The sequence below is a fragment of the Odocoileus virginianus genome, chromosome 22, assembly GCF_023699985.2.
Source record: "Odocoileus virginianus isolate 20LAN1187 ecotype Illinois chromosome 22, Ovbor_1.2, whole genome shotgun sequence".
In the NCBI taxonomy this organism is placed as follows: domain Eukaryota; kingdom Metazoa; phylum Chordata; class Mammalia; order Artiodactyla; family Cervidae; genus Odocoileus; species Odocoileus virginianus.
Window position 1 is genome coordinate 52,647,438 of NC_069695.1, and position 21,809 is coordinate 52,669,246.

General features: G+C 55.0%; 2 long non-coding RNA genes across 2 annotated transcripts; one reads left to right on the forward strand and one right to left on the reverse strand.

Annotated features, from left to right (window-relative positions):
• Positions 1 to 14,850: 14,850 nt before the first annotated feature.
• Positions 14,851 to 18,621, reverse strand: LOC110127214 (uncharacterized). Its single transcript, XR_002310718.2, has 2 exons — positions 18,364 to 18,621; positions 14,851 to 15,262 (listed from the first exon to the last, which is right to left on the reverse strand). It is a non-coding gene; the product is annotated as an uncharacterized lncRNA (long non-coding RNA).
• LOC110127213 (uncharacterized) lies at positions 18,587 to 20,762 on the forward strand. Its single transcript, XR_002310717.2, has 2 exons — positions 18,587 to 18,730; positions 20,471 to 20,762. It is a non-coding gene; the product is annotated as an uncharacterized lncRNA (long non-coding RNA).
• The last annotated feature ends 1,047 nt before the right edge of the window (positions 20,763 to 21,809 follow it).

The window sequence follows — 21,809 nt, forward strand, 5'->3', positions numbered from 1 at the left end:
ATTTTGTCGAGAGGAAGATGACCTTTACAAAGTGATGCCCCTCGCCAAGCTTCTCATACATGTTTTTTTTAAAAAAAAAGTGGAGGTGGGGGATGATTTTCAGTGGGAAAATATCTTCTTGATCATTCCTCCCGTTAGTTGCAGCCCGCGGCCTTCGGCTTGGATGCTAATTCCTAACCGCGCTTAGTCCTGTATGGCTAACCTTTCTGCCGCAGTCCTGGGTGTTGACACTGACATGCTGCAGTTTACCGTTTGTGATTTATTTAGGATAAATATGTCTCAGGTGGCATTTAATCCTTCATAAAACCAGTGTAGCCTGCAGTGTCAAACCAGCAATCGTGTTGTATGCACAATGAAAAGAGCAGGCCTTTGCATAAAAAAAAAAAAAAAAAACCTGTCCAGAAGGTGTTTCAAGGCTCAGAAGGATTGCAGAGGATTCACTAGGCTCCTGTGTCCTGTAATTACCTGTAGAGCTGGGTTAACGTGGTCTCTCTCTTCTCTCTCATTACACAACTGCTGGAATGTGAGGGTGTTGAAGAAACACGTACACAAGCGCAGGCCTCGGAATACCGAGGCGCGGCTGATCGCGGTGCGGGAACGTTCCCTGAAGCACGATCTTCCAGGAGGTGCACACGGGGAGCCTGAGCCTTCCCGGGGGCTGGGCTGGAGAAGACAATAGAACTCCAAAAAAGTGAAAAGCAGAGCAACAGAAACGTTTACTTGGAGACCGTGACCCAGAAGGAACAGCTTCTTATCAAACTCCGGCCTGGACCTCTGGTAGGGAGGCCAGGACTGCTCTGCCCAAGGCAGCATACAGAAGTGGCTGAGGTTTCCGGCTTCCAGGGCGGAGGGTGGGCAAGGCTTTGTGTTTTAAATGAGGTGTGTGGCTCAGCCCAGCATCCTTGGGGAGGGACGGAGGATCCTCCAAAAGGAGCTCCCCCCACTCCCGCCGGCAGGGAACCCACGAGCAGACAGACCCACATCTCCTGAGAGATGCAGAGAGCATTCATTTGCTTCTTGGCTTTGAGAACCAAGTGACTGTAAGATTGTGCCCGTGGAGCTCTGAAAATTCCATTCATTTATCAGCTCAATCCAGACACGTGAGCCCAGAGCGCTAGAAGATACCCAGGAGGAGCCTCAGTGAATCTTTGCTCAGCCACCTGGTCCTAAGAGGCCACTGTGCAGGCCGCCCAGAGGTCCAGGCCTGGCCCTGTTCACGGCCGACGACGGCTCAGCCCCAGCACCGCTCTGCACAGCGGGGCCCTGCTGCCTGTGGGAAGCTCCCTAACAGCGGGGAGCATTTGCATCTCTCGGGCACAGCACAGCTTTTGTGATCCTGAACATAAAACAATGGCGTCAGGAAAGAATTGAAGAGCCAGCTTCAAATCCTAACCCAGAGTAGGTTCTGGGAGGAGAATGAGGAAAGGAGAAAGGCCCTTCGTGGAGTAAACCATAGGAAGAGCGGGGAGTCTTCCCTCTTACTGTTGAATGCTAGCCCACCGTGGAAGAGAGTGCCGCTCGCACTTAAGCAGCCTCCCCCTGCTCCATCTTCCTAAAGGATACAATCCCTTTTCTGCTTCTCTAGGGTGATATCATTTTACATGAAGGAAAAAGTTCGCTCAGATGGCAGTTATACGTTTCGGAAGCACCTTCTAATCAGGGATTGGTGATTCATTATTAGCTTCAGCGGGCGATCCATCTGACATGTAAGGGGAAAAAATTAGCAGCTGTCACTGCCTGATGAGTTAATTTCCTGATATGCCTGACACTGAAAAGCCATTTGGAGACACGGCAGCGGCTGACGGGAAACCTGGCGCCGCTCATAACTGGAGATGAAGCAGGGCCGGGCGGGGGCGGCAGGGGCGTGCGGGCGCGGTCGGTGTGTGTCCCGCGCCCTGGTCCGCTGCCCCGTGCACCCAGGAGCCCACAGCAGGGACCAGCGCCTGACCTCGAGAGGCGAGTGCATCATGTTCTCGTGATGGTCCCCTTGGCCACTTCCATAATCAGAGCTCAGGTGTTCGATCGTGGGATAACGGTTTGTCACCGTGAGAAGTTGCCCCGTGAAATGACTATCGTGGAGACTCAGGAGGAGGGAGTGAAAGCAGAGGAAGTGGGCGGCAGGGGCTCGCGGGCCCTGAAGGCAGAGCCAGGCCTCCCTCCAGCCCTGTCCCAGGAGGGTGCGCCCCCAGGGGCCCCGCTGCCAGCCTACAGGTTGGGAGAAAGCTGGAACGTTTTCTAATACCTGACGTGTTAGTCGCTCAGTCGTGTCTGACTTTGCAACCCCGTGGACTGTAGCCCACCAGGCTCCTCTGTCTATGGGATTCTCAGGCACGAATACTGGAGTGAATTGCCATTCCCTTCTGCAGAGGATCTTCCAAACCCAGGGAATGAACCCACTGAGTCAAAAAACAAAGGCCTCTCGATCTCAGCCAAAAGGCCGAGAAGATGGAAACTAGGATCGGAGAACTCAGTGTAAGAGCAACTTGTATCCCCGGGAGGATGCACACGGTCTGGGTGGGAGAAGGCACTGCCTGGAGGTTTTGCGTGGAGGCGTCCAGAATGGACGCCAGTGCTGTTGACACTGAGCCCTCCTGGGCACCAGCAGATGGGAGACTGTACCACGTTTTGAAAATAAGGGTGAGTCACTCATCACGGTTGCTTCCTGGATTCAGGTCTGCAAAGTCAGTGAAGCAGAGGCCCTTTTAGGAATCCTCATCTGGAGAAACAAGCATGAGAACCTTGTCAGTCCAGCTCAGCCGGGGGTTCTGGTCTCGTCTCTTAGGTGAATGCAGGGCGTGTAGGACACTGAACCCAGCCGGGAGGGGGCAGAACCGCCTGGGCCATCACACGGCCACAGAGGCCTGCTGGGAGAAGGAAATAGATCCACGGTAAGTCTCTCAGTCAGAGAATCACTCACTTGCTCCATGGCTCTGCATTTTCAGTACCTTTTAATAAATTCTCTTAAAATGGCCTAATTCCAGCGTGACTTTCAGCATCGAGAGAAGACCATTTACCAGCAGGATGAACAGGAGGAGCGCGTGGACCAGTCCACGCCGGCAGCGTTTCCCGCCGCTCCAGAATGGCTCCTGTTACTCTTCAAGTGACTGTTTAAGAAGCAGAAGAGCAACAGAGTCAAGTTTTGGGTTTTCACTTCCACACTGGGTTTGTGTTCAGAGACCTGGAACTTCATTCAGGCTTGTCTGAGACAGCCGGCTGCTCCCGCCCGGGACGCAGGCAGAGCGGGGTGGCTGGGAGGTGGCTGGGAGCGAGGTCCCCTTAGCGGGATGGCCTTTGCGGGGCCCCGCCACCCCCCAAAGCCTCGCAGGTCCTGACCCATCTGAAAACAAGGCCAGAGCCGGAAAGGAAACACGACCGCTGAGCTGGGCGCACGGTCGGCCTCCGCCCCGCGCCGGTGCATGCAGTGAGGCTGTTCTACCATCAGACCTGGCAGAGGGGCTGCTTAGAGAACATGACATCGTGGCTTATCACCTCCCTCCTAACCCAGGGGAGTCGCAGCCTCGCCGAGAGGGAGGCGCTGCGAGACGGTGCTGGGCTCTGGCTGCTACACTAGTGACTTAACTGGGGCGCGGGTCACCCCCACCCTGCTGCCGGGGCGTGGTCTCGGTGGGTGGGAAGGGAGGGCCCAGTGTGAGCTGTGCGGGCTGCCCAGCCCCTGCCCCCTGCGCTCCCTGGAGCCCAGGGGCTCATCCTCTGTCCCTCTGTCTCTGTTTCCCCAGCAGAGCATCAGTTCAAGGGCACAGACACATTTGCCCTCGGCCATGAGCATGGCTTGGGATGCCCTGGGCCCTCAGCTGGCCATTGTGAGTGAGTGAGCGGGCAAACACACGGGTCTTTTATTCTGCATCAATTTCCTTATTGTTTCCATTCCTTTCCATATTTTTTAGTCATAATTTTCTCCAATAACAGAAATCTTTGGCACAAGTTGAGCAGTAGATGCAGCGTGGACACGATTCTTATTGTGTGTCAAGTGGGTCAACACACACGTCCCATCTTATTTCCCCCTTCTGGTGGGATTTCTTCATAAGGAGGGTCCTAAGGTCCAATGTCACCAGACACTGAGCCGGGTTCACACGTGTCTCATCATACATGTCAAGGTGACTTTTTGAGCTTTGGGTCAACAGGCATCAATGGCAGATTTCCTCTTCACTCATGACTATCATAGTTTTAGGGGAAGCATAATAGTGCCTGTGGCAGCAGGGTAAATATGTTCTATTAAGATCAGAATTTTGTGTGCTCATTCCCCATTTCTCTCTCGCCCTGAGGTCCAGGGCCAGTGCTACTTATTCCACCCATTATTCCTTCCTTGACACACATGAGAGGAAATCTCTGTGTCCGTGGTGGTCTTAACAGTCACGACTTTTCGGGAGCGAGATCTTTGACGCCATCAGGACATAAAGCAGGAGACATCCGTCCGGTCCAGACCACGAGCCCGCCCGCACACACAGCTGTGTCCTTGGTGTGGGCGGGGTAAAGTTGGTCCGTTGGAGACTACAGAGCTGCACCGTGAGGAGGGCAATAATACCAGGCGTAGCTGGTGGAGAAGGCATGCTTTCACACCTCTGCACCTCGGAAGTCGGGAAGCATCCGTAGTAGCTTAGATCCAGCCAACAATGTGTGCATCATTATGGAGAAGGTCTTGGTGGGGGGCACCTTGGAAAGAGCGGCAGGTATCCAGCCAGCCCGAGGCTGAATTTCCAGTCACTTCCTCACTCTCAGGAAGAAGGCTCGCGCTCACCGGTGCAGACACGTCTGGGTAGGACGGGGCACAGGCACCCGCTTGGCCGGGAGGGTGCGGTCCTGCATGAGACAGCTCCAGTGAGGCTGTGGTTGCAGCCCAGGGCCCGGGGTGCTCTGACATCTAGTGAGGGGATACGGGGATGCCGTGGAGCACCTGCGGTGCTGGGACAGCTCTCCGCTCGCTCGGTGCTCTGGGCAGACCTGTCCAGCCAGCAAGTCTGCACCCAGTCCACCCACCTGCTGGGCAAGGGCATTCCCTGAGTGGCCCGAGTCCTCCGAGGGCACAGGAGGCCGGGCTGGACTCACTGTGCCCCCCACCACCTGCCCCTCTTGGGCTGGCCTCTCCCTCTTCCTGCTGCTCTTCCCACTCTTCCGGAATGGTCCCTGACCTTCCCCACCTCCTGCATCTGCACACGTTGTCCAGGCCCCCAGCGTTGGGTTCCCTGCAGAGGCGATTCCTGCCCACAGCCTCATGGATGGGGAGCAGGCGGCAGAAGCCCGGGTTCCCGTCCTGCCATCTGAAGGCAGATGGTGACTTGCTGCTTCTGCCCTGAGCCACTCCTGGGCAGCAGGTCCTCGCGGGTTCCCTGCCCTGCAGCCAGGGGGAGGGTGCCAGGGGCACAGCCCTGCGTCCCCGCCCCTGAGGTCGGGGGCTAGCGCCCTTCTCAGCACGTGGTGGTGGCTGGCGGCGTTCAGGTGCCAGGTGATCTGGACACTGAGCCGGGCTGGTTTGCTCGGCAGGGACAGACGACTGCCGGCCCCTCTGCACTTTCTCCGGGTGCTTCTCTCCCTCATGTACTCCTCCCCCTGTGACACTGAGAGTCTGCTCCCTGGTGGCTGCTTCTGTGATGGCAGAGCCAGGTGGGGTCAGCGGCAAGGGCCCTGGGTGGGGGGAGGCTGCCCAGGCTCGGGACCGGGGAGGGCAGCTGGGGGAGCAGCACCCCCCCCCCCACATCTCTCCTAAAAGAGCCTCCTGCCCTGAGGACCCTGGCCCATGAGCACTCCTGCATGGAGGACAAGCCCACCAGCTCACACGTTCCTGCATTTTGCGTGGAATGGAAAATTTCCTTGGTGTCCTAATGGTGGCCAGTGGCATCAGGGGCCAGAATGGTGGCAGGCTTCTGTCTCAAGTCTTCTCAATGTTTTCTCTTCTCCAAGAGTTGTTGTCGCTTGTTGTGGGCAGCTGAAGGTGGATGGCTCTTCCAACCCAAGGAAAACTGGGCTGAATGTGAACTGACTCCCTGCGACACCCACCTCTCAATTTTGTACAGTAGCAGGTGGTTGCATTGTTGACTTCTTGAGGACTCTCCAGGACTCTGATCTGGATTCTGGATTCACAGAGACGTGTTCTATTAGGCATGCTGTATTTTGGGTCAAGGCCTAAATACTGGAAGGTTCAGAAGGTACCCTCAGTAGGGCCAGTCTCTCTTCCCATTCACTCTCAGCCCCAACCCTTCTTGAGCTGTGTTTGTGAGACCTTTCCTAATCACTGACTAAAAAGTGGCCCACTCGTCCCTGAGTGTCGGGAAGTAACTTGCCTCCTGTTGCCTGTCGGCTGTGTGTCCACCCAGGACTGATCCTGAGAGCAGGCTGCCCATGACCATCACCACCAGGCCCGCAGGCTGTGCATGAGCGCTGCCTCCTAGAGTGGATTGGAGGGTCTCCAAGATTGTCATGAATTACCGTGGCAACCTGAAAATTAACATCTTTGGCCAGTCTCTTTTCTCTGGAAATCTGGGGTAGATGAATGAGGAAGATGTTGTCTTTCAAACAAAGAAGCCGAGCAAGAAGCTCTCCCTTCCTCCTGGCTTCAAATCCAACCACTCGGACAGCTCATGGTTTTTACAATAAACGAATTCGCTTACACCATTCCCACAGAACAGGCCTGTGAACTTTTTCATTCCTTAATCTGAGTCCGAAGTCATTTTTAAAAGCTTTTCTTTAAATTTACCAAAAATATTTTTTAGCAAATGTCTCATGTCCTTCAAAGTGAGGAATGAAACCCTGGTGAAGAGCCTGGGCTTTGCCAGAGAGACATGAGGGGAGGAAATCATGACGGCTGTTTTTAAAATGGGCTGAGAAAAGGTGGAAATGCACTCTTCTCCAGAGGAGCCACTTTGGCTGAAAAGATTGGCTTTTCTTTGAGGGTTTTATCCAGGGCAGATCAGGGCGGCCGGGCCAGAACAAGGTCTAGTCTCCAAAGGCCTGAGCACGCCTCCCAGGAGATAGGACCACGCCGTATGTGCACGCAAGTTCATTCTGGATGTCTCCACCAGCATGCGCCTAAATCACTCTATTGTATTATCCTCAGGTTCAGCACGGCCTCTTCCCTCTCCCGTGAGAAGTGTCTTTCACCGGAGAACGCCCCTGATGGCCATCCTCGGCCGCTGGTCCTCACCTTCCACATACCTCTTCACGGCTCAGCTTTCCTGTCCATCAAGATCACCTCACCCCGACCCCATCTCTCTCTCTCGGACTTCCCACTTTTCAAGCCACAACGTGGACTCAAGTCTGTTCCAATTCAGCCCCTTGCCTGTCACCGATTGCAAAGGTCGTTTTGAGTGTGGTTCAGCGTAAATCACTTCATCTTCTGAGGACACGGTTTCCCGCTCTCTCCCCTGTTTCCAGGTGCCCCCTCCCCTGGGCCCCCCCACCCCATCACCTAGACCCCCCCACCCCCATCACCTAGACCTCTCTACTCGGGCCTCTTGATTCTTAACGGCTCCCCAGGGACCTGGACAAAAGGAAGTCCTCAGACCCGCTGCTCTCAGGGATGAGGTTTATACATTCACTGCTGGGCTGGGGAGGTGGGAACCGTATTTCTAGGACAAAGTGAAGACAACTGAGGCCAAATATAAAGTCCAGTGTCTTTTCCCGTGGAGGCAGTGATGGCTTTCAGAAGCAAAGGGTGTGAAGGGTGGAGGAGGCTCGTCAAGATGCCTCAACCCCACGGGGTCTTGGCTGTGCATGCCTGTGTGTGCGCGAGGGAGAGTGTGTATGCTTGAGTGTGTGTGTCAGCACAAGTGTGTTGGGAGAAGCAGCGACGCCGTGGGCTTTGAGGATGTCTGCTTCTGAGCTCCTGAGACATCAACCATCCAACCGGCTCTTTCCAGAAGGTTCTGCCCTGCAGCAGGGTGAGCCCTGTCCTAGGCCTGGGAAGCCGGGTCCTTGGTCAGCCTCCAGGGAGGGATGGTGTGTTCTGGGACTTCTGAGCAGTGGGCAGTCTTTGAGGAGGCAGCTGAGGGCCTGATCCTGTTGCCACGCTCATAGTAACCTGGCCACCAAGACCCCCACCCCCAACCCAGAGAGGCAAACCTCGAGGGTCTGAGTCAGGGCAGTCTCAGGCGGGAAGGCATGAACCTCAGGAAGGGGCTCTGGCCCCGGCCTCCTGCCTGTGCCCTGGCCCTTCTGGAAGTTTCTCTGCACTTCCGTACCACTCCACCCCTACTTCTCCATGAATGTAATCAGGTGGCTTTGAGGACAAACAGGAGTATGCTGAGCTCCTTCGAGGGAAAATGTTCTGCAAAGTCTGAAAATCATATTTTGTTATTCCCATCACCATGGGATGCTGTTAGCAAGCTGGAAACAACAGTAATGACAGCTGCGAACATGCACTGAGTCAGCCAGGAACGCTCTGAGGGGCCTCCCTGGGGGAATCGAGTGCGCCTGGCCCATGGTCTCCCAGAGGGTGTGGTGGAGTCGAGGGAACCCCCGCGTGGGGAAGGGGACCGCGGAGGCGCCCAGATGGATCAGGCCCAACCCAGGGTGCGCCATCAGCGCGGGCCCCACAGGGCATGCGGAGAGCGCGGGGCGCAGGCTTTGTCCTCAGCCGGCGTGGGAACGCTGCCGAGGTGAGGGACGCCGCGGGGAGGTACGGGTGTCGGCGTGGGCCGTGAGCTCAGAAACGAGGCTTCTGTGGATCCGAGGATGGTTACGATTCCGCGGGGAGAAGAGGAGCCTGTCCAGGTGGCGAAGCTGAGGACTGGAGCTGGGGCCGAGTACAGCAGCACTCCTCCAACCCCAGGTGCCCGAGAATGCAGGCTCAGATGCAGGCTCCGATGACGTCCGCACCTCCGCGAGCATCCTTGGGAGGGGACCAGCATGTTGCAGGGAGAATCCCATCTGAACACATGGCCATCCTGGCATGCTCACCAGGACTTTTCTCCCTCATCCTGGGGGGCTCCTGTCACAGCTTCTGCCACACACACACACCTCCACCCCTGCCCAGGCCCTCGCTCATTCTGCACACAGGCCCTGGAATGAAAATTCTGCCATCACCAAAACTATTGGAATTATAGTCCCTACTCTTAATAGATCTGAAAAATCGAGGGAAGACCACTCTCCTAGGTCAGGAGGACACTTGAAACAACGTCCGTCTTTGGCAAAACATTTCATGAAAGAAGCAACCGTGGAATTCCTTTGTAACATCTTGGGAATCTCACCAGTGGAGCTCAATGGCTGTCTCTCTCCACTAACTTTTCAGGTGTTCCGTTGAAGTACAGTTGTGCACAGCAGAGTGTACACATTGCACGTGGGTAGCTCTGTGCATTTCCAGAGACTCAACCCAGCTGCATGACCCAGAAACAGGACGTGACCTCTCCTGTCCCCGTGAATCACAGCACGTAGGGCCCCAAGGCTGCAGTTCATCCTGCCTGCTCCGTACGCGATGCTGTGGAACCGTGCAGGGCAGAGCGTGCGTGTTACATCTGTGAGGTCGCCCATGGCGAATGTGCAGGTGGCTCACATTGTTAGATTGACGTGTCTGAGAGAGGGAACGTGCAGGTGGACAGTGGCTAGGCCGTATATAAGGTAGGGCCCTGACCCACACCCGCAGCACCCTGCCCAGGAAGCCAGTCCCCTTGTCTGAAATAAACAGCCTGATGGTCTCACCAACAGCCCCAGAAGCTACTCGGTAACTTCCGTAACCACCGGCACCAAAGGCCCAAGATTGGGTTGATAGCTGGCAGCATCCCTAAGTTTGGTCTCCACTCTTCTACCTGGAACACCCAGAGAAAGCCAGCTATGGTCCCGAGTCCATCCTTTCCTCAAGACTGCTTTTCTTCTTCTCCTCGCCTTTTGCAGATATACATGAATTTTGGAATTATCTTTGTCATTTTTCACAGGGAAAGAAAAACACCTACAAGTTTGATTGGGATTATATTTACCCTAAATGTCAATTTGAGGAAAATTCAATTCAGTCACTCAGTCATGTCCAACTCTTTGCGACCCCATGAATCACAGCACGCCAGGCCTCCCTGTCCATCACCAACTCCCGGAGTTTGCTCAAACTCATGCTCATCGAGTTGGTGATGCCATCCAACCATCTCATCCTCTGTCATCCCCTTCTCCTCCTGCCCTCAATCTTTCCCAGCATCAGGGTCTTTTCCAATTAGTCAGTTCTTCACATCAGGTGGCCAGAGTATTGGAGTTTCGGCTTCAGCATCAGTCCTTCCAGTGAACACCCAGGACTGATTTCCTTTAGGATGGATTGGTTGGATCTCCTTGAAGTCCAAGGAGGAAAATTAACATCATTTAAATATTTAGTCCTCCAATCCATGGACACAATAAGTCCCTGTATTTTTATGTCTCAATTTTTTTTTCTCTTTAAAGTGTTTTAAACTGTTAGGCCCAAAGGGCTTACATGTGTTTTATTAGATTATTTCTTGATATTTATTGGATTAGTTTTAGATATTTATTTCTAAATAATCTAGTAAACTGATGACCTTGACAGCATTATAAATGATATCACCTTACATTTCCATTTTGTGTTTGTTGCTGGTATGCAGAAATAGGATTGTGTTTGGATATTCACCTGGTAGACAAAAATCTGCCCCTCGGGTCAATATTTTAAATTCTTGGTTTCAGCCTGTCTGTCTGTGTCTGGTGAGGGGGCTGTGTTTGTCACACTCTTCATGGACATTCCTGTTACCCGTCCCTGCAAGGCCCCTCTCTGGTTAGGTTTTTCCGTTTATCCCTTTGATCTCGTTTCCTCCTGCTCCCTGACAAACAACCGTATTCACGTGTCTCCTGTCCATCTCTCTGCTCTCTGGTTACCAGTGGGGCTGAGAGTGTCTTCTCGTCCTTTTGGGCTTTGGAGCTTCCCACTTGGAAACACTGCTCTTCAAGTTCCTTGCCCATCCACCGTGTTACCCTGAACCTGGTTAATTTTTCGGATCCCTGCCTTTTTCTATTTGCCTTTATCTGAAAACATGAGGCCAGAGCTGAAAACAGGGGTCTTTCTGGCTTCTGGTCACCAGTGGCTCACGGAGACTGAGACAGTGGCATGTGAGCCGCCTCTCCATGTGAACAAGGAACCAGGCTCATGGCCACTTGGCCCCTGACTCCGGTCGTGTAAGGCCACACTGCCTCTTCCCAGCTGTGGAGCGGGCCTATCACGGCGGCTGTGGGCAGGGCTTCCTAGGAATGGGAACAAAACACGGAAGTGGCGGTCAGAACAGCTTGAGTGGGTCTCTGTGAGCCCCTGTTGCTCACGGAGCCTGCAGCTGCCCTTGTGATGCTGACACGCCCAGTTCATAATTGGTGGTTAAGAATCTAATAATGTCCGTCACCACGTTAGGCTTTCTGCAATAAAATAGCATATTCCTTATCATGGTGCTCCCATTACGTATCACATAAGGCCAGCACAGGCATAGTTACGCATGTTCTGCACCTGTAAGTTGGAATAAAAACATAAACCCCGATGCGTGTGCATGAGAACAAGCACAGACTGGCGGTGCGAGGGTGTTAGGGCGTCGTTTCGGGGGGGGGGTTCATGTTTCATGTTCTCCCCACCTTCTTTGCCTTTTTATGCTGTAGTTTAGTTTCCAATGGAGTTTGGTTTCAGCACACCAAGTGTCTGGGCTTCCCCGGGGGCTCAGTGGGGATGGCTGCTGCCAATGCAGGAGACACAGGAGACACACGGCTGCTGGGACAGGAAGGTGCCTCGGAGGAGGAAATGGCACCCACTCCAGTACTCTGGCCTGGAGAACCCCATGGGCAGAGGAGCCTGTGACCTGCAGTCCATGGGGTTGCAAAGAGCCAGACACAACTGAGCACGCATCTTTGATTTATATTTTAGTTTGTTCTTCCCAACTCTTGCCCCGTATCTCTGCTTCAAAGACCTCTGAGTTTTCCTCTAGGTTAGAGGTCAAGTCTTAGGTCCCAAGTACACCCAGTTCTTGTCCCCGTAACAAACGTGCGTTGCGTGAGCCCTCTTCCTGCACGGCCCAGCCCGACAAGGCAGGATTCCTGGGGGCCGGCACACCGCCGTCTGAGTGATGCCGCCTCCCCAAGCGGCTGCGTCAGGAGCGGGGAGAAGAGAGAAGGCTGGGCCGGCAGGAGCACCTGGGGCCTCAGAGAGGGGAGGAGGCCTCAGAAAGTTGGGGCCCCGGAAGCCACGCGATACAGAATTTCCCGTTTTCCCCTGAGCCTGGCCAAAATCTTCCCAATTCATTAAACGCCCAGCAGGGAAAATTCCAAATCAGATATCAAATCTCTGTATTACATTCCACCAAGTCACATTTATTTTTATGTCTGATGTAGCTGACATCAAATAAACAGTTACTTTAAAAATTGGGTGCATCACAACACCGTGACATGGCCAACCTTTAAGAAAAATGAATGATTTATTTAAAAGGTTGGATGTGTCATAGGAGCATCTAAATCAGCAAGTGAAAAATCAGACGTCCCAGCGGCCGGGGCAGCAGGAGGGAGCAGACAGGGGAGCGGAAAGGATCCAGATTAAACACGGACACGTCTTCCTCCAAGAAATTAGAAAACAGGGTGTGAGTGTGACAGTCCGTAGTCAGGATGCACGTACTTCTTGTTACCTTAGAGAAGACCTGCTCAGACCTCCCTGCAGGAACTGTTTTTGATTTGACCATGATACTTTTTTAGTGTTAGTGGGTTTCAGAGTGTGCCCAGGCCTGTGTTTTACTCCCAGAAATTTTGATGTGCTGCTCGCCCTACCAGCAAACGTGTATATGTGTGTGTTGCGTGTTTGTATGTGTGCGTTTCTCTGTGTGCATGTGTGTTGTGTGTATTTACATGTGTTTCTGTGTGTTTGTGTTGTATGTGTGTGTTTCTGTGTGTTTGTGTATTTGTATGTGTGTATTTGTGTGTATTGTGTTTGTGTGTTGTGTGTGTATATTTGTGTATGTTTGTTGTGTGTTTATGTGTGTTGTGTGTATGTGTGTGTTTGTGTATGATTCTGTGTGTTCTGTGTATGTGCGTGTTTGTGTGTTTGTGTGTGTATCTGTGTGTTGTGTGTATTGTTTGTGTGTTTGTGTGTATGTGTGTGGTGTGTGTTTCTGTGTATGTGTGTGTATCTGTGTTTGTGTATTTGTATGTGTGTGTTTCTGTGTATTGTGTTTCTATGTGTCTATGTTGTGTGTTTGTGTGTATATTTGTGTGTGTTGTGTGTTTGTGTGAGTTTCTATGTGTTGTGTGTGTATGTGCATGTTTCTGTGTGTTGTGTATATGTGTATGTTGTGTGTGTGTATGTGCATGTTTCTGTGTGTGGTATTTCTGTGTGTGTTGTGTATATGTGTGTGTTTGTGTGTTTGAGTGTATGTGTTTCTGTGTATTGTGTTTGTATGTGTGTGTGTTGTGTTTGTGTGTATATATGTATGTGTTGTGTGTTTGTGTGAGTTTCTGTGTTTGTGTGCATAGTGTGTATGTGTTGTGTGTGTGTCTCTGTGTGTTTCTTTGTGTGTGTGTCTGTATCTGTTTGTATGTTTCTGTGTGTTGTGTGTGTGTTGTGTTTGTGTGTATATTTGTGTGTGTGTGTTATATTTGTGTGTGTGTGTGTTTCTGTGTGTATTGTGTGTTTCTGTGTGTTTCTTTGTGTGTGTGTGTGTCTGTATCTGTGTGTTTGTGTGTGCAGGACTTGAAGGTCACGGGACAAGCAGGTTTCCGCCTGTGTGCTGTGTCCTGCTCAGCCAGGCATCTTAGGAGGGAAACGCAAACCTTCAGAGGGAGCACTTGCCCGGGGGGAGGACTCTGGAGCCCTGTGCTCATCTGCCCATCTTCAGCGGTGTGACCTTGAGCAGAGCCCTGACCCTCTCTGGGCCTTTTCCTGCCCGTGGATGAAACCAGGGGCTGCATTCCAGACACGCTGAGAGGGGCCGCCTGCTCCTCACGTTCATGGCACGCGCACTCGTGGTGCTGACGGTGCGGTCCGGCTGTCTGTGTTCATTCCCAGCCCGCGTGGTGTGCGGGCACCTGGGGAGGGGCTAGGGTGAGCTGAGCTGAGGGGGTCGGAGGTGAGCCCAGGCTTTCAGGCCAGGAGGGGTGCTGGAATCCTAAGAAGCCTGGCGGTTGGGAGGGTGCTGGCTTGCCTTGAGGGATGTGACAATTGATTTCAGTTCTCTGAAACCGGGGCTAGGAGCCCCCGAGGCAGGTGGGCGGGCAGTGTGGGAGAAAGGCCCGGGGCTGGGGGCCTCTCGGATAGAGGAGCCCATGCAAGCCTTGGGGCAGAGTTTCCCTGCACCTGTGACCCCAGGGAAGCCCACCCCCGGGATGGGGTGCAGAGAGAGCAGAGAGACAGGGGAGCCCCCAGAGTCAAAGGACCCCTGTGCCCCCCCGAGACCCCCGGAGCCTGGAGTATGGGCAGGCAGGCCCCTGATGCCCGTGGGAGCCTGGAGCAGAGCCGGCAGGCGCACAGGCTAAGAGAAGAAGGGGGTTCTGGCTCTTCGGGGCTCACTCCCAGCTCTGGAAGTTTCTTTCGTTTGACAGAGGAGGCTCCAGCACAGGGCCTGGGAGCCAGGCCTCCATTCCCAGAGGTTCAGGACTCTGGGCGGGTGGGGGCCAGCAGGCAGGCAGGGCTGTCCGCCCTCCTGCGGGGGTCTCCAGGCCCGGGGATCTCCAGGCCCAGGGCTCCTGCCAGCCACGGGGTCCAGAGGGGCTGAATCCAAAGGGAGCCCATCTGGGGGCTGGGGGCCGTGGGCTTTGGTGACGCCCAACCACTGAACTGCCCTGAGACCCCTCACCCCCTGGGCCCAACGTTGCCTTTATGCCCATGGGCCCGCCTGGGGGTGCCGGGAGCTCTGCCTTCCTAGAGAACGTTCTGAAATAAGAGAAGGCATCAGGAAGTGTTTTGAAAATAAAAACAGCGTTTACACGCAGGATATTATCATATTTCTAGGCTAAGATGTCACCGCTATGAAGTACAACCCCACAGTTACGACACAATGGGGGAATTATGAGTGTGGTTGCAGGAACATTTCTGTCGGCGGCGGGCTGTGTAAATGAGGTGTGCTCACGTTGGGGTGAGGCCGAGGTGCTCCGGGCTGCAGGGCTTGTGACACGTGTCCTCCCCGCCGCCGCCTCCTTTCAGGCCTCTGACCAGGTCTGCAGACGAGCGTGAGCTCAGCCCTGAGGCCACACGAGCCTCGGGCGAGACAGGAGGGGCCTCTGAAATAAAGCGGGTCGGGCTCCAGGGGCCTCCAGTGACTTCAGTCTCCGCTCCGGCCTCTCTGCTCTGGACACAAGGGCATTCCGTGCGCTTCAGAAAGAGAAAAACGAAGTCCCACAGAGTGGGAAGTAAGCAAAAGTCCTTCCGTGTGCTTTGATTCCGCCCCAGGATAGACTCAGTGTCCTGCACAGACGTGGGGCAAAGGAGGGGCCAGACGACAGGGTGCTTCGGGTGTTCCCATCGGTCCCACCGCTGCCCCTGCGTTCAGCCTGGGGGGCTCCCCGGCCATGGCCCCAGCTCAGCCACCGTCGACCGCCCTCAGGGATGGGGGGCGGGGGCACTGGTTCTCCCAGCACTGCGCCCCCAGGGCCGCATCCTGCCATCACACAAGACTTCAGGTCCTCAGGACTTCGCTCTGGTTCCCCAGTCTTGCCTTGGGAGCCCCCAGCCTGGCTCGCTTTGTCCCCCCAGCTTCCAGGCTGCTCTGTGTTACCGCCTCTGTGAGTCCCAGCCAACCCCTGCCCCCACTGCCGCTCTAGGACATGGTGGTGCTGCTCAAACCAGCCACCCACACTGTCAGACTCTCCTGGACCAACGGCACCGCCAGCCCCAGGCTGCCCATTTCCACCAGTGCTCGAAGCCCAGCGCATTTGACTCTGCAGCCCTGAGCTGGCCCTCCCTCTCCCGTCCTATCACAGGTACACAACATGCTCTCACAGCCAACTCCACCTCTGAAGTTCCTTCCTCTGGCCGTTTGTTACCACTTCCCTCCTGGGGCTTTGCCTGGAATGGGATGAGTGGTATGGTCAGCGCCTGGTGAGAGGGTTCAAGCAGTGGCTTGGGCAGTTGCAGGATGGGTGCAGCTGTTCGGTTGTGCGTCTCTTGTGTGTCTGTGACATGCTCCCCACTTTATATCTTCACGATGATCATCTCAGGACCTCAGAATGGCTGCTGTGGCCCCAGACATCACAGCAACACAGGCAGACAGGCCAGGGAGAAGGGGGTATGTTCTTCAGAGGCCCCGTCATTTTATCTGATAAGGAAACTTTTTCTGGAAGATGTCCCTGCCTGACAATTGGTCAGTACCAGGTTGAGTGCCTGCTTCTAGACCCAACTCTGACAAACACATCACCCGGTTACAGATACAGATGAACTGCAATCCTCTCCTTGGGGCTAGGGAAGGAACCACCTTCCCTGGAATCAAGAGATCTGTGCCTGATACCTGAACACAGCCAGGTTCCTTAGTCAGTAGGGATGTGGTATCGGCAAGGTGCAGTGTGTACCCCACAGCGTGGAAGCAAGTGCTGGGGCAGTTCCTTGCCCACCGCCCGAGGTGGTCTCTGCCCACAGCCGGGGGGGTTTCCCTGCTTCAGAGTCATTGCTACTTGCCCACTGTTCCCTCATCCCTCAGTGGACCCTGACCCCTTCCCAGCCCACCTCAGCCTGGGAGTTGACCACGAGCTCCCTCCGCCCACAGTTCAAACATGCCAGTGGGGGGATCACACATCGCACACGGTTCCACTTGACTTGACCCCTGGGACCTCAGGTCTCAGCCCCCCAGGCACAAAGCCTCCTGATTTGGTAGAGATTTCTCTTCTCTCACGCTGCTCCTCCAGGGGCAGGAGCCGCAGTTGGCTGTGCTTGTGCGGGGTGTGTTCATTCATGTACAGCCGGAGTCAACTCTGCGAGCGTCCACGGACTGAGGCCAGGTCCTGGACCAGCTGGTGAAGGGTCAGTGGTGTGCTGACAATGGTGGAGATGCTGACGTGACCTCCATGATGTGTCTGGGGTTGCCGCGCTCTCCCCTTATTTAGAGACAAAGGAAGGGGAAGTTCCATTTTGAACAACCCTCTCATGATGGCAGACACCTTCGACCCAGGATCGAGGGGCCCCGAGGACCTCAGGAACTTCAGTCTGGCTTCTGGAAAGGGAGGAGAGGGGTGAGAACAGGAGGGTTCCCTTCCATTCTGATGTTATTCTTCAGCTGATGCTGGTTCTTCATTAACGTCTGAAGCACCAGGGGGTGGGAGGAAAGTTTGGGGGGTGTTTTCCAGAGAGGGTAGGAATTTACTGTAGCCTTATCATAAACCTGGGTTCCCTGGTATCTCAAATAGTAAAGAATCTGCCTGCAATGCAGGAGACCCAGGTTCCATTCCTGGGTCAGGAAGACCCCCTGGAGGAGGGCATGGCCACCTACTCTAATATTCTTGTCCAGAGAATCCCATGAACAGAGGAGCCTGGCGGGCTACAGTCCATGAGGTCACAACGAGTTGGACACGGCTGAAGCGACTGACAGTTTCACTTTCACTATCCCAAATCAGTAAACACCTGACTTGGATCCCAGGCTGGTGGTCCCTGGTTGTCTCTCCCTGAAGGCTGAGTTCTCTGATTTCCTCGCACACGCTGTGCTCGTTTCTGATATTATTTACAGGCTCGTTCCGCTGGGTCCTCCCGGAGCAGGCTCCCGGGACCCCGCGGGGGTGCCTGCACCACCCCAGGCCTGGAATCTCCCGTGTCATCTTCAACTCCCAGTTCCGCCTCCCGCCTTGGATGCGGGGAGCGTGTTCTGTGTTGGTCTCCAGCGATGTGAAATATTTATTCTGTTTGGTTCCCTAACGATATTAAAAACACAGGATGTATTATTTATCCTCCGCCCTTGGAGACGGGCTTCTGGGGCTGGAGCCACCGGGCAGCCATCTGCGCGGCACTTAACTTAACCGGAGAATTTAGTACAGGTGGACGGGCAGGGGGCCCTTTCTTTCCTCCTGGGAAGGTTCTTATCACGCTGTGAAAACGTAAATTTGGGATGCAGCGAGGCCTTGAAAAGCCAGCATTCCCACTTGTATTGGGCGGCCTCCACGCCTCTCAGGAGCCCGGCGGTGGGCCCCGGAGGACAACCGCGCTCGCTGGTGCCCCCCCGCACCAGGGTAGGAGCCCCCGCCCCCATCCCCTCCTCTCCCCATCAGTCTCGATCCAGAGGAGACCCCCGCAGGGGCAGCACACAGGCCTCTGAAATCCTGCTGCTCCCCACCCCGCCGGGCGCTGACTCCTTTGGCTAACGGCGTCCCTGGTTTATGTTCGGGGACGCAGAGAGGAACTCGGGGCTGCCTCTAAATTACGTGCCGCGGACCCGGCGATGCGGCCCCAAGTTGGGAACGCTCATGATTGATTCCCTACGGCTGGAGGCTGACCCTTCTTCACTCCTGCTCCTCTCCCTTGGACGCTGCGAACCGCAAACATCGTTCGCTCCTAACCCGCTGCGGAGGCAAGCCCTGGCCCTCGGTGTTCCGCAAGCTTCTCCTTGGCTGTGACATCGGACAGCCTGCTGTCTCTGGCTCCTAGGGGCTCTGGCGTGGCGTCGTCTTCCGCGTTGCCGCCCGGGGCTGACGCGGAACAATGCGCCGCGGAGCCAGCGTTCGGGGAATGAAACCCACCGGCTGCGCTGCACGTGCGGGGCAGCTGTCCGGCTGGAGTGAAGCGCCTGCGCGTGAGGATTTACTGCCGTCGAGGGGCCGATCAGCATCCCCGCCCCCTCGCTTTATGACTTTCAGCTCTAGGGTGAGCCGAGTTGGGGTCTGCTAGTTCCGGATGGGGAGTCCTTCTCTGTAGATGCCCCCGTAAGTGTCTCAAAGTCCACACCTGTTGGGCCCAGGAAACAATAGCAGGAGGCCGTGGCTGGCAGTCACTGGGGCAGGAGCGGTGCCCCAGCCAGGCCTCGGGGGCCCCACCGGACAGAGAGCAGGTGCTGCTCGCTGGGCGTGTGCCCTGTCCAGGGTCCCAGCGGGTTCTCCTTGGGGAGCTGCCAGCCCGGCCCTGGAAGGTGACCTTGGCGGTGAGCACCCCAGGTCTCCTCCCATGGGGGCCTCTTTTCCTGGGAGAAAGCTTATTTTTCAAAGAGGAGGATGGTTTCAAGCCTTCACTCCCTGAAAGGCTGCTGGCGAGTCGCTACCTTCCCGGCCCCCGGCCACCCATCTTGCAACTCCTCGCCCAGACTTAGAGCCAAACAGATTAAGAGCGGAATCATTCTAATCGAAAGAATAAATACGTGGGGGTGAGAAATGGATTATTAATTCAAGCTGTGCCCTCCGTCCCAATAACAAATGACCCAGCATTAGGGAGAGCCGGTGGCTAAATTAGAACGAATGTGGGCCGGCGCCTCCCCCCAGCTTGGGGGCCCCTGGGGTGGCGGTCCCCTCCCTCGCCGCCAGCCCCAGCCCCGCGCTCCCGTTGACAGATCGGCGAGCCCAAACTGACAGCTCCTCAAACCTGCCCAAGAAACCCAGCATTAATTAAGTCATTGCTGGACTGTAATTTCCTTGAGAAGTAAAAAATTCTCACACAAGAAAAGGTTACGGAGACCTTTTCTGTGTCAAAATTACCATGCCGCATGAATATTAATGCTCTTAATGAAGACAACCTTTTTTCATCAAGAAGGTTCTGGAGCAGGTGCCAAACCTGAAGCCTCACTCCGTGGGCTCCACAGTCTCGGGGTGTCGGCACAAGGCAATTTTCCCATTAGAGCCGGCGTTCCCCGACGGCCGCACCCCCTCCCCTGCCTGTCATGCCCCACCTAGCCCGTGTGGCCTCTCCTCTGAGGCTTTGGGGTCAGGGACCCCATGGGGGTCACAGGTGTGACCTCAGCTGAGGCGAGAGGAACTCGGTTCTGCACACAAGTCACGCCCGCCCTCCGGGGATCATAGACCAGGACAGCTTACCTGTCCCCAGTGCCCCTGGGACACGAAGGGGACCCTGCTGCCAAACCCAGCGTGACCCAGTGTCTCCTCCAGCCCCTCGCTTCTGCCCGCATGCCCCGCTGGAGGACACCCTGGGCATCACCCATCCCAGGCATCTGCTGGGAGGGGCCCTTGGTCTGGGCGGCTGCCTCTCGGTGCCCGAGGCAGGCCAGGCCTGTGGCGACACTAGCAGCCTTTCCTGAGTGTCCTGCTCAAGGGGGGCCTTGAGTGGTTTCTCCATGTCTCTCAGCTTTGCTTTTCGTCCTGGGAGCTGGGTGCCCCTCCTCCCCGGTCCCCTTGTCTGCATCTGGGGAAGAGGGATGACTCAGGGCTCCCCCGTGAGCACGTGGGCTCCTCTCATGATCGAAACTGATGCCCACACGCTGTTTGTCATCGTTCAATCAGAGGTCTGGTCCTCAGCCCTCATCTCCCTAGGCTTTGTGCCCTTGATTTTAAGAAGATGCTAAAAACAAAAATGTGGGCACCAGCCGGGGTGGAGAGACTGTCTCTGTATTGATGGGAGGGTTGGGGCTTCCCCAAGGCTGCTGAAATCACTGCCTCCTAGGAAGGGATGAGATGACTTATAAAGGCCACTTCGGAACCAACCAACTACCTAGATGTTGTTCATTTTGCATCAAGACTTCAGGAGCTGGTGTGCGAGCCTCCGCGTGGTACCCAGCACGTCTCTGGACTCAGCAGCCGTGGTGGCCGCTACCACCCTCAGCCTCAAAGTCTCAAAGCCTCGGGACAGAAAGCCCCTGCAGCTGTGTCTCCCTTCCGTTCTTACCGGTTATTCACCTGTGACGTAATAAGGGCTGTGGCCACCCAGTAACAATAAATCTGGTCATTTCGGTTGAGCCATGTAATACCCTGTGTGTATTTAAAAGGTAAACATGATATATAGTTATGGGTGCTGATGTAATAGCTATTAGATTTATAACATGTCGAAGGGAGCATAATTTTATTATAAAGAGCAGTAGTTTGCAATCTTATTATTGTTTATTGCTGACGTCAGTGCAGGCCTGCAATAATATTCAGGTTCCGACTAGCAAGATGTCTATTTGTCACTGGTTTTGCCAGAACGGCGCCGCTTCTGAACCGGCATCAGTTGGCAAGCAGTTCAGCATGGTCCTGGTGCTGTCACCTGTCACCGGTTGCTGGGAAGCCCAGAGCAGCTCGGACCCCTGCCTCTGCTCGGGGAGGGGCCGCAGGGGCCAGGCAAGCTCAGCAGGTGGTGCGGGATGTGACTGGCTGTTTTCCTTGTTACCCGGGCCCTGAGGCCTGGCAGGAGCCTCAAAAGTGAATCGTGTCCACCACTGGCTGCAGTAGGCTCTTCACCCAGCGTCCCCAAAGATTTCCTCCACTTTGCCTGGGAAATGTGGGGCCCAGGTGGAAAAATCAAACCCTCAGATGCAGGCCTGTGGGCTCCTCCACCAGTCTGGTGACCGAGGGGCTCTGCTGATCAATAGAATAGGTGGTGGCATTTCAGCCTCATTACATAAAGTGGGGCTCCAGCCCCCAGCTGAGTGAGGCCCCAGGGTCTGTGGAAGGTGGGTTCCCTGCATTAATGGTGGACTAGCTCAGGGTGGGCCACTCCTAGAAACAATTCCTTTATTTGCATCAAAGGAGCGCGCATATTTTTCACAGATTTCTCATGGTGCTGAAGCCTGATTGAAAATGACTAAAAAAAAAACCCAAAAAACAAATGATCAAACATATTGTCACAACCGTCATTGAGTTCCCACAACTAAGACAGCCAAGTGGGCAGAGTCCGAGAGCCGTGCCCCTGCCTGGCTGGCCGGGATGGCTTGGGAACCTCTGACCCCGGTGAAGACGAAACACAGAATCGTCCGACTTCAGCCAGACGTCCCAGCAAAGCTCCCCTCTGAGCTCCGGGGAGCGGA